General features: G+C 53.4%; 2 long non-coding RNA genes across 2 annotated transcripts in view; both read left to right on the forward strand.

The window, feature by feature from the left end:
• The window catches only part of LOC142601298 (uncharacterized), a 30,257-nt gene that overhangs the window by 11,961 nt on the left and 2,292 nt on the right, over positions 1-16,004 (forward strand). Inside the window, exon 2 of the long non-coding RNA XR_012834900.1 lies at positions 7,034-7,222. This is a non-coding gene — a long non-coding RNA (uncharacterized LOC142601298). The remainder of the gene's footprint in view (positions 1-7,033; positions 7,223-16,004) is intronic.
• LOC142601299 (uncharacterized) lies at positions 2,168-4,837 on the forward strand. Its single transcript, XR_012834901.1, has 3 exons — positions 2,168-2,284; positions 2,373-2,443; positions 4,509-4,837. It is a non-coding gene; the product is annotated as an uncharacterized LOC142601299 (long non-coding RNA).

Consider the following 16,004-nt stretch of genomic DNA (forward strand, 5'->3'; position numbering starts at 1 on the left):
ATTGAAGGGAAAGGGCAGGGACCTATGTGGACATCCTGACACAGGGATGAACCCTGCATTGACCCCTCTCCATGGGGCTGGAGCCGTGCACGTTTACTGTCACCTAAGGGCTTCTGTCCATGAGTGATCCCAGGTTACAGACACGTCCTCTCTGCCATGTGAATGTGCTCCCTACTGTTTGCACAAACAGGAGTCTCAGCCAGAACGATGGTCTGATCTGACATGGTGTTTATGCAGCTAGAGCTACCATAGACACCTGTGATACAGCTGCCAGGCCTTGCTTTATGTTTGCCTACCAGCCTAATTGACTTTCAAACCCTTGGTGGCACTGGGCTGCTGTGCAGCCGGAGCAGCGAGGAGGAGTTTGGTGCTGCACTGTGTCCCTTTGAGATGGACCATCCTAACACTCTGGCTCTGCACTTCTGACCATCTTGACCACTGATGCCAACTGTTTGTCTTCAACCAGCATGTCCCACCACCTGCTGCTTCTTCCTTGCCACTGTCTCCCATCTCTTATTGTTTGGATTCATCTGCTGCCAAATACAGGTTCCCATATGCTGAGTCTTTGTGAGCTGCAAGAAACTCTAGGGCAGCTGAGAGCCTGAATATCAGGTCTAGAGCAGACCTCCAGCTGGGGGACACTGCAAGCCATACCCACAGGAGAGTTTGACTTCTAAACTGCTATTGAAACTAACTCACTTGTCTCTGAGGTGGAGCACTGGAGTATCTGGTCTGCTCAGGTCTGCTGCTGGAGGACAAAGCCAGCAGAGACTGAGTCCTGTTTCAGGGAAATGGTGGAAGACAAAACAGTGTAGCAGAGATAGTGAAGCCTACAGAGATCAAGGGAAGCTTAGAAGCACCTGGGTCTAAAAAGTTGGCACCCAAACTCAAAAAAACTATGTGAGAGCATAGCAAGAGACATGTTCCCAGGTCAGGTCCTGACCCTCCTGGTTTGGGTAAAAGGGCTTTCTATGGCTTGCCACATTGCTGAGGTGCTGAGCTGTGGGCTGCTGGCTCAGTGGTGAATGTTACTCTAATCTCAAAGAGTTCGTCAAGCAGCCAGTGTAAAAATGTCTCTCCTCCTCAGGATCATGATACTTCATCTTGTGAGGCTGCAGTCACAGCTCTGAGGGTTTGGTGGCTGTATAAGCCACCAGCAAGAATAAGCCCCTGAGTGAGACCCAAGTAGCTGCTGTTAGGATCCAGGGATTAACCTGACCCGTATGTTTTGTCCTTTGGTATCCAGGTCTGTCCTGAGCATCTGGACCCAGGCAGTGATGAGTGAGGAAGGAGGAGCCTGGGAAACAGGAGAGGGATAAACAAGGTGGAAGGAGGCAGGGATGGCTCAGCCTGGGGTTGGGGTGAACTGATAGCAGCATTTCTCCCCACTGGGTTATTAGCAAAAGGGACAGGAGCTTGCAATGCTGATATGTCTTCCTCCCACCGTGGCCTCTCAGGCTCATGGCCAGAGGATGTGCTAGGGCTGTTTGTAGCCTGAAAGCCTTGGCCTAAATGGTTGTCTGCATCGTGGATGGGTGTCCAGGTGCGTGACTGAGTAGGGGTAAATCTGGCTGCTGAGCCGGAGCAGTTGGTTTAATGCTCTCTCCACTGGTTATTAGCTTGTTGCAGAGTCAAGCTGGCATGTCAGGCTCTGGGAGCTTTGGTGAGAGCACTTGTGAGGGCAGGGGGCTGTGTTTAACCCTGCAGGTGGCAAAAGCGTGCCAGGAGGCTGAAATCTGTGGAGAGAGCCCCGTTCCCCACCCCAAAACTGAGTGCGGTTTTCTGCCGGCACGAATGGGTCTGTGTCTGCATGGAGAGGAAGAAGGAGGGGACAGCGCGATGATATTCCTTATGCGTCTTAAGGAAAGGACGAGACAGGCAGAGGTTTCCCCCACGTCCGTGATGCTGGCGGGCTCCCCAGCTGCAGCCCGAGCCTGACGCCGGGCTGGCGAGGCTGTTCTGAGTCACGGGGTGTCTGCACGCTGCGCAGCTCAACTCCTTCCCGAGGCACGCAGCAGAGCTAGTGCTGCGCCTGCATGCCTTCATCAGTGCCTGCACGTAAACTGTCCCTCCGGCCTCTGAATCACAGGGGTCGGGTCCTGGCTGCAAGCAGGGGGATTTCCCAGCACCCAGCACAAGGGTTTGCGTGTGGAGAAGCCTTCTTGCAGGCAGCTGGAAATTGTCTCCAAGGACACATTTCTGGACAAGCCAGAGCTGAGAATGTCCCTGACCGAGTAGAAGTACCTGAGGGGCTTTGCTGTGTTTTTTGGGGTTTGTCTCTCTGGTGAGCACAGGGACAGAGGGTGGTGGCCATCCTGCACCCCCCTGGTGTGGTGTCTTTCGTCCAAGTGCATCTTTACTTCTTCCTGCAGTTCAGGGTGTCTCCGAAACCATCTCCCTCCATGGGGTGGACAAGCGCTGACACTGCTGCCTTGCTGAGTGGGTGTGTGAAAAACCCCTGGGTGACTGGTGCTGTGTGGGGCTGTGACACCCCGGTGGGGGCCACTGCAACCCCTTTGATGGAGGGTTTGCTTCTGCGGGTGCTGTTGGCGTGGGCTGGGTGCCGGGGCTGCAGGATGAGCAGAGTGGGTGGTGTTTGCTGCATGCAGCCTCGTGGTGCTGTGGGAGGGCTTTGCTTGCTGCCCTGTCCCCACTGTGGATGCTCCTTCCCTCGCCTCTTGCCCACTTCAGCCAGTGCTGAACCCCTTTACCCTGCATTTCCCAGGGGAGAAACTCCTTTTGCATTTCCCATGCTTCCACAGCTTGTAGCCGGCATAGGAGATGCTGGGGTTGCAGATGAGACATAGCGGCAGCAGGGACCTGGCTGAATTTGACTCTCTGGGTATTTGAATGGAGGGTGCCCACTGCACCCCCTGAGCTGCTTCTCACTCGCTGCGGGTGGGAGGAAAGAATATTTTAGCATCAGCCAGGCACGGATGCCAAACAAGCAGCCAGTGGAAAGGCAAATATTTTGGCTACCCCAACACATCTGTTTAGAAGCAGCTCAACCCCAATTTTAAACAAAATGGGGAAGAAAAGACATTAATTGAAGACACGTCCTTAGGAACGCGATCCCTTGGCTGGAGCCCAGCATTGGCAGCCTCGTTGGGAGTTCATGTGTCACACAGATGAGACAATTGCCCAGGCTCTGTTGCGAGCCCCTCATGCTGCTTTTGGGCAGGTCACACATGCCCTGAGGAAGCTGAGGAAGGCTGTGCATGGCCGTGTGAACACACAGCACTATAGCAGGGATACATACTCTCCCAGCACCACACCTCCCCACCACCCTTTCCACCTCCCTGTGTAGCACCATCCTTTTTCTTGGGAAAGACTCTAAGTCAGTGGTTGGCTGCTCCTGTCCTGCTTCATCTTTTGTGGGAAGGATCCAACCATGGGGGATCCGAAAACAGATCAGCTATTTTCCCAGCAGCCCCTGGCTGCATGTGTGGGACTTGGATTATCAGATTGGGAACAGCTGATCCAAAGTCTGTTGACAAATCCACGAAGATTTGGTGAAGCTTAGACACTGCTCTCCTGATAGTCTCCTTCGGTTGACCCCAGACCTTGTTAATCTCTGCTGCACCCAGAGGCAAGGCTGCAGAAAAAGCTTCAGATGGGAAGCTGGTGTGTGGTGTGTAAAAGGGGGGCCCCCAAGCTTCTCGTCTCCTTCTCCAGTGAACTCTTTAGCCCTTCCTGAGCTTGGTGGTATTGTAGGTATCTGGGATATATGGGCTGAACTCACCGGTGAGGGATGCCTGAGCTGTGGTCACGGCAAGGTGCATATCCCCACTGATACACCCCTGCCAGCTCGTTGCTGTGTTATCCTGTGCCCAGTGTGCCCTACAACACCGGTGTTCCCCTCCCCATCTCCTTCCTTACAGCAGAGGCAGCACGACCTGCCCAGCCACCCCAGTCTGGCATGTGGAGGTTTGAGGGAAGGGCTGGAGGAAGGCCAGCGCCTCCAGCCGCTGTAGCGGGGGGGTCTCCTCCCTCTCCCTCTGCCAGCAGAACAAAACACATGAACTCAGGGGGTCGCTGGGGCCTGGGAAGGGGGCTGGAGGAGCCCCTTGTACAGAAATGGGGATGGGGAAGAAACTGGCTGCCCCGGAGCCCACAGGATCCCCCAGTGCTGCAGCACTCAGCATGCAGTGAAGTCTCTGAGGGATAGGACCTGGCTTCCCAGCAGGGTCATGCCAAAGCTCCACTGGGTGCCCCTTGGGTGGCAAGGCTTGGTGGTGTCACTGGGGCTGTCCCAGTGTCAGCCAGGGGTGACATTCCCATGGGCTCCCTGTCCCTTGCTGGAGCTGGCCATGCTCTGGCAGGAAGAAAGGCGATAGTTAACTGCTATGCTGTTCTTATTCTTACACAGCCTCCTCTGTTGTATGCAGCCAGCCTTCGGGATGTAATAAGTACTAATGTTGGCGTCCCAGGCGGAGGTGATGGGGGCAGGGAGTGCCTCGGAGGAAACCCTCGGCTCGTGTCAATCAGCGCAACTTTTTATTTTACAGATCACGCTGCAGAGCGCTTCCAAGTATGAACAAACCTAAACGAAGACAGCTGGCAGAGGCTGTCGTCATCTAACTCCTTCCAGATGTGCGGTCATATGCCGCAGTTCTGACTAATGACATCCCTGAGGAAACCCTGGGGATGCGGCAGTGATGGGGCAGGCGAGGGGCACGCCAGGAACCTGTTGGTGGGCTGAGAGCGCTGACTCCTTGGGGGTTGCTGCCTGGAGACCCTGGCTGGGGAGGGACCCACTGCCATCCCTCTCTTCCCCTTGCGATCGACAGGGCTTGGCGAGTGGCACAGGACTGCCTCTGCCACGCTAGGCACCCAGGCAGGTCTCCATGGGTGGGTAAAGCTACTTAATCCAAGAGTGGTGTCCTGCGGAGATAGCTACTTTACAGCCTGGAAGCCAGAAAACCACACTTAGTAGGGTTGTGCTGGAGCAAATTAGCAATGTTTTCTGATAATGAATTGAGGTTGAAGCGTTTACGCTTCTTCCCGCTTGGGAGCCCATTCAGGTCTCCCTGCGTGATGCCTTCCTCTGCCACAGAGATGTCTGAGAAATCAGTCTGGGTGGGAAGATTTGTAAATCCTGCTGCCTCCCCCTGAAATATCTGTCCCGCAGGTCCCCATTTTGTGTTCCTGCACAGCCTGGGTTGTATTAGAGCTGTGCACAGTCTCCAGCGGGTTTAGTTTCCTCACCCCCGTGAGGAAAACGTGGGTGGGGCTGTGCTAGTTTTATAAACTGGGACCTGGGGGATGCTCGGTAGCTCAGAGATGGGTCAGGAATCAGGGGGGACCAGCCCCTCCGACCCCAGGTAGGGGAGATCATGTCCTCCCAGAGTATTGCCTCCTTCAGGCTTGCTGCTTAGGCAGAGGAGTCATTTTGGGTCTTCTCATGGTCCCTGTTCTGCCCCTCTTCCTCTCCACACCTTTGTAATTAACCTCTGAACTCTGGCTAATCCCAGGATTAGCACGTCATGGGCTATCGGTTGGGGCTCCCACCACCGCTTGTGTGTCCTGGCATCCCTGACAAACTTGCAGGGGGGTCCGGAAAACCAGGCTGCCCCTGAGGAGGGGGGAGGCTCGTAATGGATGGGGGATGGCAGGAGCCTGGCGGGTGGTGAGAGCTAATCCAGGGGTCACCTGTGGCTGATAATGATCACCCAGAGCAAGGCGGAGGGACACAAAGAGCCTGAGGGGACTGCAACAGCCACTTTGGTATCCCTACCTTGGCCCCTTCTGCCAGGCAGAGTGGGCTGCAGAGAGAGGGGGAAACCTGGTGGGCTTCCAGTGAAAGGTGTAAATATCTCCTCTGTCCGCAGATGAAGGCAAAGGATTAGCTTGTGGCTGTTGGTGCAGCGTCTCCTCCAGGACCTAGCTATGCATGTGTTTTCCCTTGAGAGGGTGTCCTTGGGCAAAGGGAGAACTTGCTCGTGGGGTTTACTCAATCTCAGTGCTTGAGATGTACTCCGGGTCTGTGGGTGAGCTCTCTGCTCCTCTCTCAGCCTTTCTCCGCCTTGTCCAGGCCTCCCCAGAGGCACTTCACAGCTCCCAGGTGACCAGTTCTCCAGGAAAGGCCCAGACAAATTCACATTTAACCTAACAGAGGCAGTGCAGTGTCCTCTGTCACTTCACTTCTCCCTCAAGATGAAAACTTCCAACCCTGATAAAGCACACAGCAATATAGTCAATTTAGCCACAAGAGCTGCTTTTTAACTCCAAGACATCCAGCTGTGTAATGGACTGCACGGTGGAAATAACAGAAGTAGCAATGGACTCGTGCTGCGATTGTGACTTTAAAAATGTGAGAGTTGGCCCAGAGGAGAGCAGAGACTGCAAGGGAAAACCTCATAGATAGTGGCCAAGATGTGCAGAATGGTCCTCGGTGCCAATTTCTCCTAGCTGAGCTGTTTATCTGCCCTTCAGTGGTTGTTAACCCTCTTGGTGTAAATGCCTGCACCCTCTCCTTCTGGTGTAACTCCATGGGCTGCTCCAGGACACTCCTGGGGCTGGGGAGAAGGACGAGCCCAGAGGCTGGAGCAATTCCTTGCCATGCCAGCATGGTGCTGGGGGCTGAGCCCAGTGGGTGCTGCCTGGAGGGGAAAAAATCCCTGGGAAGGCACATGGGTTTGCAGCGGTGCAGGCTGCAGCTTTCTTTCCTCCGCAGGATGGAGGAGAGCACTTTCTCCTGCTTTCACTGTGCCTCGAGGAGGGAGGGGAAGGGGAGGAGAGCTGCTCTTGGGAGGCCACCTGGGGAGTGAAGAGGTCGGCATGAGCTGGCAGTTTGTTTGCACCTCTCATTACGTGGAGCTGGGAGCGGGGCCGAGCCCGGGAAGGTACAGGCAGGCTCGCAGAGGAAGCGGGCGATAAGCTCCCGTCCCTGCTGCGCGATACGCTTTGTGTGTACAGGATGTTTGGTTTCCTATCGATCCAGTCCAGAGGTGGTGGGGATGGGGAGATGGAGAGACAGGCTTTGAGGTTTCTTTAATCTGATGGTTTCCCTGCCTCTTTCTTCTGCTTGCAGACAAGTTCCTGTTGAGGCACCCAAAGTGACAAGCTGGTGCGCTTTGCCCCAGCACCGACTGTGTTTGCAGGCTGATGGTTGTTTGTCTCAGAAGTGACTCAGGCTGATGAACCCAATCCTGGCCAGGCACAGGAGGACCTTGCTGGATGGTGCCTTTGGCTTCTGGGAGCTGATCTGGCCCTGCTGCTGGTGAGCACTGTGGGACAGCTGCGTGCAGAGGAAAGGGGCCAGATGGGCAGGGTCAACATGAAGGGCAACATGCAGTAACTGGGCACAGGAAAGTAGGTTCCATCTCCAGTGGCCACAGTATCACCTCATCTGGGATATCCCAGCCAAACTCAGTACAACAGTGATGGCCCAACCACAGCCATGACTCTGACATGGGGCAGACTGAGCTCTGGAGGCCCCAGTTACCCACAGATTGTGGTGGTGGTCTCCCTTTCTCCAGTAGGTCTGCTCCTTGCAGTGGCTTTGCCTCTTCTGTCCCTGAGCTCCCCCCTCAGCTCCTGCCTCTTGCCTGGGTCTCCTTCATTCCTGGAGTGAGAAAATCCTCCTTGGAGGAGCACATCATCCTGCCTAGAGATGATCTTCTGCTTCATCAGGGGCTTCACCTGCATGGAATGCCCACTTTGTCCATTAGCTGCTAGTGGGGGAACAGGCAGGGTGAATCCACATGAGGACAGAACCATCCTGGGGACTAATGCTGAAGGTATTGTCCCTGCATTGGGGCATGCTGAATTGCCTTTTTCTGCCTGGAGGATCTCACTGATGGAGTGATAAACTCCAGGTGTGATGGAAAATGGAGCATCACCCTTTACTGTAACAACACATCTCCTGTGAGAGATGCAAATTGTGAGCATCGGAAGGATGAAGGACTACGGTGTGAAGAGACATGAGGGATGTGCTGGAGCACTCCTTCCACTGTGACCCACAGTGGGAAGGATAAATCAGGGGAGCCCTTCCCCTCAAGTTGAGCAAGCTCACCTGAGCAGAAAGATGCCAAAAAAGATGATAGAAAAGTGCCAGAGAGCAGCTCAAGTGAGAGATAGGTGGAGGCTAGTAACTAGTGCAGGAGAGCCGTGATATCCAGTGGTGAAGGATGACAGCTGTGGGGAGTAGAGGCACTGCGCAAATGAAGAGGCTGGACTTCAGGGAGCATTTTTGAGTCTATGGGAGCTTATCCCCAGGAAGGGGCTGATTTCTCCCTATTTTGGGTAGAAGTTGATGGGGCTGTTCATGGGTCTCAGTCACACTCTGGCTCCCTGGCTGGAGAACAGGCTAGAGGGAAATTGGTGCGATTTTCCAATCTCCTCACCCTTCCTAGCAGTGGTGGTGAAGAGGTTACTGGGGATGGAGACGTTAGGAAATACCATTACAAGGTGCAGGTACCTCTGGAGATATCAGACCCTGCCCCACCTGATTTCTGTGATATCAGGGGGAACCCCAGGTGTGCACCCTGAGCCTCTGAGCAATGCTTTGTTAGTAAACACTATTAAAAAAAAAAATAAAAAAAGGCTTTTGAGATGATCCTGGTCCTGCCACATCACTAGGTGCTGGAGAGCTGCTGGCAGAGCAGGACCTGGGTAAGCCTCAGGCATGCCGCTGGGGAATCCCCAGCTGCAGAGAGGAAAACTGCTGGGAAGAGGCACCGCCAGCTTCTGTGAAACGCTTTCATTCATTGCCGTCCAGGCGGGAACTGATCCTGGCAAAAGGTGGCGAGGGGATGTGTTTCATTCCCAGCAGAGCCAGCGGGAGCTGGTTTTGATCAGAAGTGATCTGGTGCTGGACCGCAGCACGGCTGATAACTGCAACCTGCCGCCCTGAGCACCGCTTGGCCCGGAGGAGGCTCGCTCGTGTTTGCATTTGAAAGGGCCTCCCGGGTTCCCTGCGCTGGCTGTTGAACGGCTTCCAAGGCAGCTTACTTTTCTCCCTTTTTATCGCTGTTATTATTTTTTAATAAAGTTCCCTGATTAGCTTCTCAGGCTTCGTGGCAGAGGGGCCTGGGAATTCATTTCCTCTCCTTGGCCACTTGCAGTGCTTTCCAGGCCAGCTCGGCACTGCCACGAGGCAGGACTCGGCATGGCGGCTCCCAGTGGGGCGAGAGGAAGTCCAGGACACTGGCTCTGTCACCATGCCACGGCACTCTTTGGGAGATGCCAGAGAGGCTGCGGGGTGGTGGGGAGCGGTGGCGTGGGGGCTGAGTGTGGTGCAGGGAGTGCAGGCATGGGGTATCCACCTGTGAAGCAGAGCTTGCAGCACTTAGAAGGGGGAATATGTTCATCGGAAGAGCTGGATGTGAGGAGCCTTGGCCCAGTGAGTCAGGACTCAGCGGCTTCGGCAGTTTTGTGAGAGGAGTCTTGCGCTGTGGGTTAAAAAAAACCAGGGGAACAGGCGGAAGCATAACTCTCCTTGTATGGAATGTGGGGAGGGGGAAAGTTTCTCCTCCTCTCTTTGACTTCATTTTCTTCTGGATCTGCTGTGAGGTTTTTCTCCAGTCCTCAGATAGGACTGTTTATTAATATCAATTATGTTATTAGTAACAATAATTAAAACATTAGCATTAATATCAATGCATAGTACTTGTTGCTATTTGCAGAACTGAGGGCAGAAGGAACCCAAGTCTGCATAGAGAGGTGACACTGCGGATGCCATCGGCTCTTCTCTTTTTACCACCTTCTCCATTTTTTCCCCTCTCCAAAACCAAGAAAAAGCTTTTCCTGCCCTCCTCGGTGTGCTGAGGCTGCTGGAGGCCAGTGATGTGGGGTCCCACAGGGAGGCAGGTGGGTTGTAAGAGCCCAGGCTTGGTTGGACTCGGGTCCTAGCTTGGCAAAACACCACAGTGACAAACATAGCTGACCTGGGGAGGCACTTCCAGAATATCCTGGGGGAATTTGGTCACTGCAGGAGGACAGGACAAGTTCAAGGCTCATTTGCCCAGAGTCCAAACTGAGCCAGAGTGGGCGCAGTGGCGTGAGTGGATCAGAGAGGTGGCGAGGCATGAGCAGAAGAGGCTTTGGGTTCCTCACTGAGGAGCCTCAGGCAGCGTGGCTCACCCAGAGCACCTGGCAGACAGAGGGGAGATCCTGGTCCAGGGTGAGCAATGTCCAGGGAACCAAAAGGACAGGTGTGCCCCTGGCCTTGACACCCTGTTGGGGCACACAGAGCATGGCTACATCCCTGCAAAGGTGTTTTCCTTTGCAGAGTGGTGAGGCAGAGGCACAGGCAGGAAGGGAACATGCCTCGATTGGAAAACGTCATGTAGTAGGGCCATGCGTTGTAGTGGCTGGGCTTCCCAGAGAAAGGGCCAGTGGTACCTCGAGGTGCTCTTATGTTTATGAGCTTTGGTGATCAGCAAGCTCCTTGCAAATGTGCAGTATTGGGAAATAATCATCCCAGTTGCCCTGGCTACCTGATCTCCAGTGGCTCTTAATCCTCACTAATTCTCTTGTCTAGAGCCCAAAGGCTCCAGATACTTCTGGTTACTATGACTCTGTCAGGAGTATGGAGATGCTTACACCCTTATTCACCTTTTCCCTCTCTTCCTCTGCCTTCCCCATTGGGGTCCTTTGCTCTTGGCTGTGTTTCTCTCTCGCTGCAGCACCTTACCTCCCTGCCCACCTTTGGTCCTTGACTGGCCTGAGGGAGAAGCCATGCATTGCTAGTACACGTTGCTTTGCTTGCCTTCATTTGCTCAGGCCCTTCTCTCCCCAGCTGACGTGCTGAAGATAACATATCTCTCCCTCCCTTTGCCTCGGTCCCCTTTCCCCTTCCTTGCATGTATTTCTCTCTCTCTCCATCCCTGTGACTGAAACTTGGCAGGAAATTCAGAGGCACACTCAGTCATTAAAATGACTACCCCAAGGAAAGGCCAGAGCACAGCCTGAATCAGCGGAAGGGGTGGGGGTGGACTCTCAGCTGATCCCCATCATTTCTATGTCAGCTGGGAATGTGATCCCTTCTCCCCTGGCTAGTGACAGCCCCTGGCTGGCCCCAGTGAACCGGCAGCGCTTGGCTACCCAAGCAGGAGATGGGATCTACTGGGATAATCTGCTTGATGCTCCAGCCCTGACTTTTGGTTTGGAAGATGGGTGGCAGCAAGTGCTTTGAGGAGTCCCTGGGAGGGAGGATAAATGGGAAGTGGTGGCTGGAGGTTCAGGGGCAGATCCTTCAACCTGGATTCTGGAACCAGTGTGATGGTGTTAAACAGCATCAATGCTTGGGTACGTGTGTGTGTTGCTGGCATGTCTGCATGTCCATGTCTGTTAACGCAGCAGGATGCCACTCAGTTACATGTACCTGTTGGGTGCGCTCTGTGTGGGCATAGATTTTGTCTTTCCTCGCTGCTCCATCCTTTCCTGACTTGGTGCTCTGTTCCTGTTCAGAGCCTCACAACCAGCTACAAGCCCCAAAATGACAGAACAGGAGGCAAAATGGAGCAATTTGAGAAGTGTGTGGCCTCAAACAAGGGAGCACTGTGGCCTTGCTGGTAGCTCAAAGAGGAAATAGGGGCAATGTGGTAGTGGAATGAATGCTATAGAGAAACCCAGAGAGACTTCGGTGTGTCGCAGCTTTCAGTCTTGGGCGAAGGGGGCACAGGCTGAAATGCAAAGGGGCCAAACTCCAGGCAGATAAAAGGGGTGGTTGTGCAACCCTCGAACCCAGATGAACAATAAAGTGCAGAACACATGTAATATTTTTAATGACCAACAAGCAGTGTTAGCCAATTGCTTTATAAAGTGCCCCAGGTGGTGCTGTTTAGCCACTGGAGCCAGGATCTGCAGGGACTTTGGTCAGGGTCAGGTTCTCATGGCTGAGTGTCCGGCTGTGGCAATGGTGAGGAACTGGACGCATGCAGTCAGGAGGAACCCCACAAAGAGCAAGGTGTGCCGGGAGAGCAGAGGTGATGCTTTGCACAGAGCTGCCTCACTGGAGCTGGTGCGCTGATTCTGACCCTGCTACTGTTTTCCAGCGTGGCAGGGAAGCAGGACATAAAGATAGATGAGACCTCCTGTTTCTGTTTGGTGAGAAGCAGGCTGGCAATCAGTGATTGGGTCTGGCATGACAAGAGAGGGGTTTGTGGTAGCTGGCTGGGCCGTGCTCTGTTCAGCTTCACTTCACCTTGATGCAGCTCTGGTGGCATTTTTTACAGCATGGAGTCACTGGATCTGGTTTTACAACAGCTCTGGGCAAGGCTGGGCTTTGATGTGCTGTGGTTTTGTTCTTGCAACTCCCCCATGAGATGTCTTTCAGGCGACATCCCAGCTTCCCCATGGGACGGTGTAGATGCAAGACATCATTAGGTCTAGAGCAGACGTAAGGCAAAGCTGCAGCTGTTCCCAGCTGCATCTTGGGCTTGGTGGGTAATGTGAACAACCTGTTCAGAGCAGGTCTTTGGGAATTCCTGCCTGGATAAGGCAGATCTTAGGAATGACAGGAAGAGGCAGTCTTCATAAGCCATCCTGTCCCCTTATTCTCCAAACACATGGATGCTGGCCAGACCATCTGAGGTTGGCTCGTCACTACTTATAGTGTAAAAGTGCCTCGCGGGTTCTGTTAGGAAATCTCTGGTGTCCCCCACGTGGGATCTTGGGCAGCCTCAGCTCCCTCATTGGCTTCAGCCTACCACCAGCGTGCTTTAAAGGAAGCCAAACTGGAACACTAGCTGCGATGGCCCTTGGAAGCCACCAGCTCCTGAGCGGAAAGGAGCTTTATGAGCATTACTGGAAGCTGCTGTGGCTGAGTTACCAGAAATAAACCACTTCGATTTGAGGCCAAGTGCTCACAGACCACTGCATTTCCCACTCTGGTAGCTGGGCCACCTTCCTAGTGCTTTTGCTTCTCAACAGGGAGATATTCTGTAAATGCCACCCACTGCTCTTGCTGATTTGGGTGGGTGGCAATGAGGCAGGAAGACAAAGGTGGGTGCTTTGCCGAAGGCTCCTGTTAGCATAGATTTTTTTTTTTTTTTTTTTTTTTTTGTAGAAGCGCCTTTTCTGGGAACTTCTGGGTTTCAAAAGAAACAGCAAGACTAGCTCCTTTGAATTCACAGGCAATTGCAGGGCTGGGGGGCAGGAGCTAGCTGCAATGAGAGGGCTCTGCCCACAGTCCAGGAGCAGAGGATGTGTCCCTGGAGAGGAAGAGATGCCTCAAACAGAGGCTTTGCATGCATGGGGGTGGCAGGATAAGTGGCCCTTAGCCAACGCATCCCTGCTATTCTCCTGCCTGTCTTCGGTTTTAATCGTACTACAAATATGACGCATGAGCTACGTGTTAACCTGCTCCCCATCAGGAAGCATGGGGGCTGATGCCTACACAGCTCTCAGCAGCTTTCTTTTCCCACTGGCCCAGGAGAAGGGGACAGTGACCCATCAGCTCTGGCTTCCAGGGGTGAACTGAGGCAAGGGGGAAACTGAGGCAAGGAGGGACTTGCCTGCTGCATGCAGAGGAGGGAGTCCTGAGCCCAGTGCTTTAATCGCATATCTGTTTTTTCTCCTCCATGCAAATATCTGGTGAAGAGGCAAAGGCTGAGAATGATGCAGGGATGTACAAAGCTTTTGAGGGACTCAGGGAAAAAGTTGTAACTGGTACCACCTCTGTGTTAGGATGGAGCATCGTCTGACAATTCATGACTCCTGATAATTTCCCTTGCTGAGACTTTGAGCTTTGCAGAAGCAAAGAGCTGGCCACCAGATCCTCTTGGCCAGTGCTAGGGGCTGCCTTCACCAGGCTCCTTCCTCAAAGGCAGGTTTTTTTGATGGAGAGTGGCAAGAGTCCTCCCAGGCCAAGGCTGGGGACCTGTTAGTGGCATGTTCTCCCTGCTGTGCTGCAAATGCAGCCAGCCCTGCCTACAGTGTAGACAACACACCAAACCCACCAAATTGGCCAGGATCCTAACCCCAAATAACACAGCCAGTTGCCAGGCAGTGCCTGGTTTTCTTCCCTGGAATCAGGGAGAAGGAATGTGGGTGGCTCTACATGCAGAGGCTATCGATGCCCTGGTGGTGGTCAGCCCCTCTCGGCACTGATTGCTAACCTTGCCAGGGGTTAGGAACCAGCATGAACCCTTCTCTGGGGTGCCATGTGATCCCAGCTTGGATGCATGGGGCAATGACCTGGGGTTGGGGCAGTGCTCAGCTCTGGAGTGGCTTGAGGTGATGCTAGAGAGTATGACTGTGCCAACTTGTGTCTCTTGGTGTAACATCTGGTAGCTTACTGTGCATGTGGGACTGCCATACCCCATCATGTCATCCCATGGAGCTGGGATGATGGTCGCCAGCCCGGGGTCTGCCAGACCACATTGTCTGGCACAGGACCTGCTCCTTCTTACGTCCCCTCTTTCCTGAAGCCCTCAGAGGCCCTTGAGGAGCAGGTCATGGGCTCTGCATACCATTCCTGTAACCAACAGCCTGCTCTTTGCTGTACCCCAGCCTCTTCCTTGTGACATGGCCAGCAGTCTCTTTGGTGCATGATCAGAGGGTGGGTTTTCTCCATTGCCTGGAGACTGCAAGCCTCACCGTGTGGTGGGAGTGGCCATGGGTGTTGGGATGGAGGCTGACTTCTTGTCACAGACCATGAGAGAGATTTCCCTACCCTTGAACCAGAGAAGATGGCAGATGTTTTATTCTCATCCCAAAAGATCCTGGAACAGACCCAGTTATCTCTCGGCAGAGGACGTAGCAACTTGTTGAAGGGGTGCTATCCACTTAAAAATGTGCTTCTTTCACATAGTTATTTCCATCCTGTTGCTGAGCTGTGAAGTTCCCAAGAGCCCAAAAGTGGAGGAAAACAGCTCGGCTCCCAGCTGGGTCGTGCGGTGCGTGTGTCAGCACTTTGGGTGCAATCAGTTTTTGTCTGGTCAGTGAGTTTCTTCCATTGTTTGGGTGGCCTTGCACAAGCCTTTGGGGGAGAGTGAAAGCTTTTTTAGGAAGTGGAATATATTACTGTGAAACCGCAAGAGTGACGGAGGGTCTCAGGCGTGCATAGGGCAGCCAAAACAGCTCCTGGCTTTCAAGATATTAGTCACTGTCACTATCATTTTCCTGGCGTGCTGCTCCCTGCTACCCGCCTTTTGTCAGTGTCCTAATTCTCCATGAATCACACAGGATTTTGGGAAGACCATGCTTCCCTCACTATCTGTACAATTCATAGTGCCTCATAGCTGCTACTGTGACATAAAAAAAATGTTAGTAAAATAACCACAACACACTCCTTTTGGAAACAGATGAGAATTCAAATTGACAATTTCCCTCTATACTTAGGAGTAAACCCACAGGTCCTGAAAAAGCTCCAGCTGGTATGAGGCTTACCACGCATAAGTGTCCATGAATATTTGAGGTATGATATTAGGAAAAACTTTCTAACTGTCAGGCTAGTTAATGCTGGAACAAGCAACCTAAGGGCACAACGGGAGATCCTTCCCGTGATGTTTTCAGAGGAGCTTAGACTAGTATCTCCCAGTTAGTGCTGGTGATGCCTGAGCAGGGTCCCTTTCATGTCTACACCTCTACGATCTATCCTACTTTCTATCCTGGAAAACAAAGTCCTGTTCAATGTCTCTGTTTTTAGACATGGGAGCAATCTGATGGGCTAAGCCTATGGAAGGGACTGCACCCGTCCATGGCTGTCCTCTGCGAGAAGTCTGCCATGTCTGTGACTGAAATGGCTCCTGGGGGAGGGCTGCAGAAGACAGAATAAGAGAGCAGAGTAAAATTGACAAAAATGTGGCCGAAGTTGTGATGCGAGTTGTATGCTGCAGGAGTTCCTGGAAGGGCTCCTTGGCCAGAGGCAGGAGCTATCCCTTACAGCTCAGTGCAATATCAACCCTGGGAGCCATGGCTCTGGCATGGAAAGGCAGCAAGCCCCACCAGACCTGGGCATGATGGAAAGGACACTGGACTGAGCTCACCTGCCTGTGCAGCCCATTACTGGGAAGGTGTGTCCAGTGTCTTACCGGAAGCCTGGAGGCAAAGGA

Source organism: Balearica regulorum, chromosome 3 (assembly GCF_011004875.1).
Source record: "Balearica regulorum gibbericeps isolate bBalReg1 chromosome 3, bBalReg1.pri, whole genome shotgun sequence".
NCBI lineage: Eukaryota > Metazoa > Chordata > Aves > Gruiformes > Gruidae > Balearica > Balearica regulorum.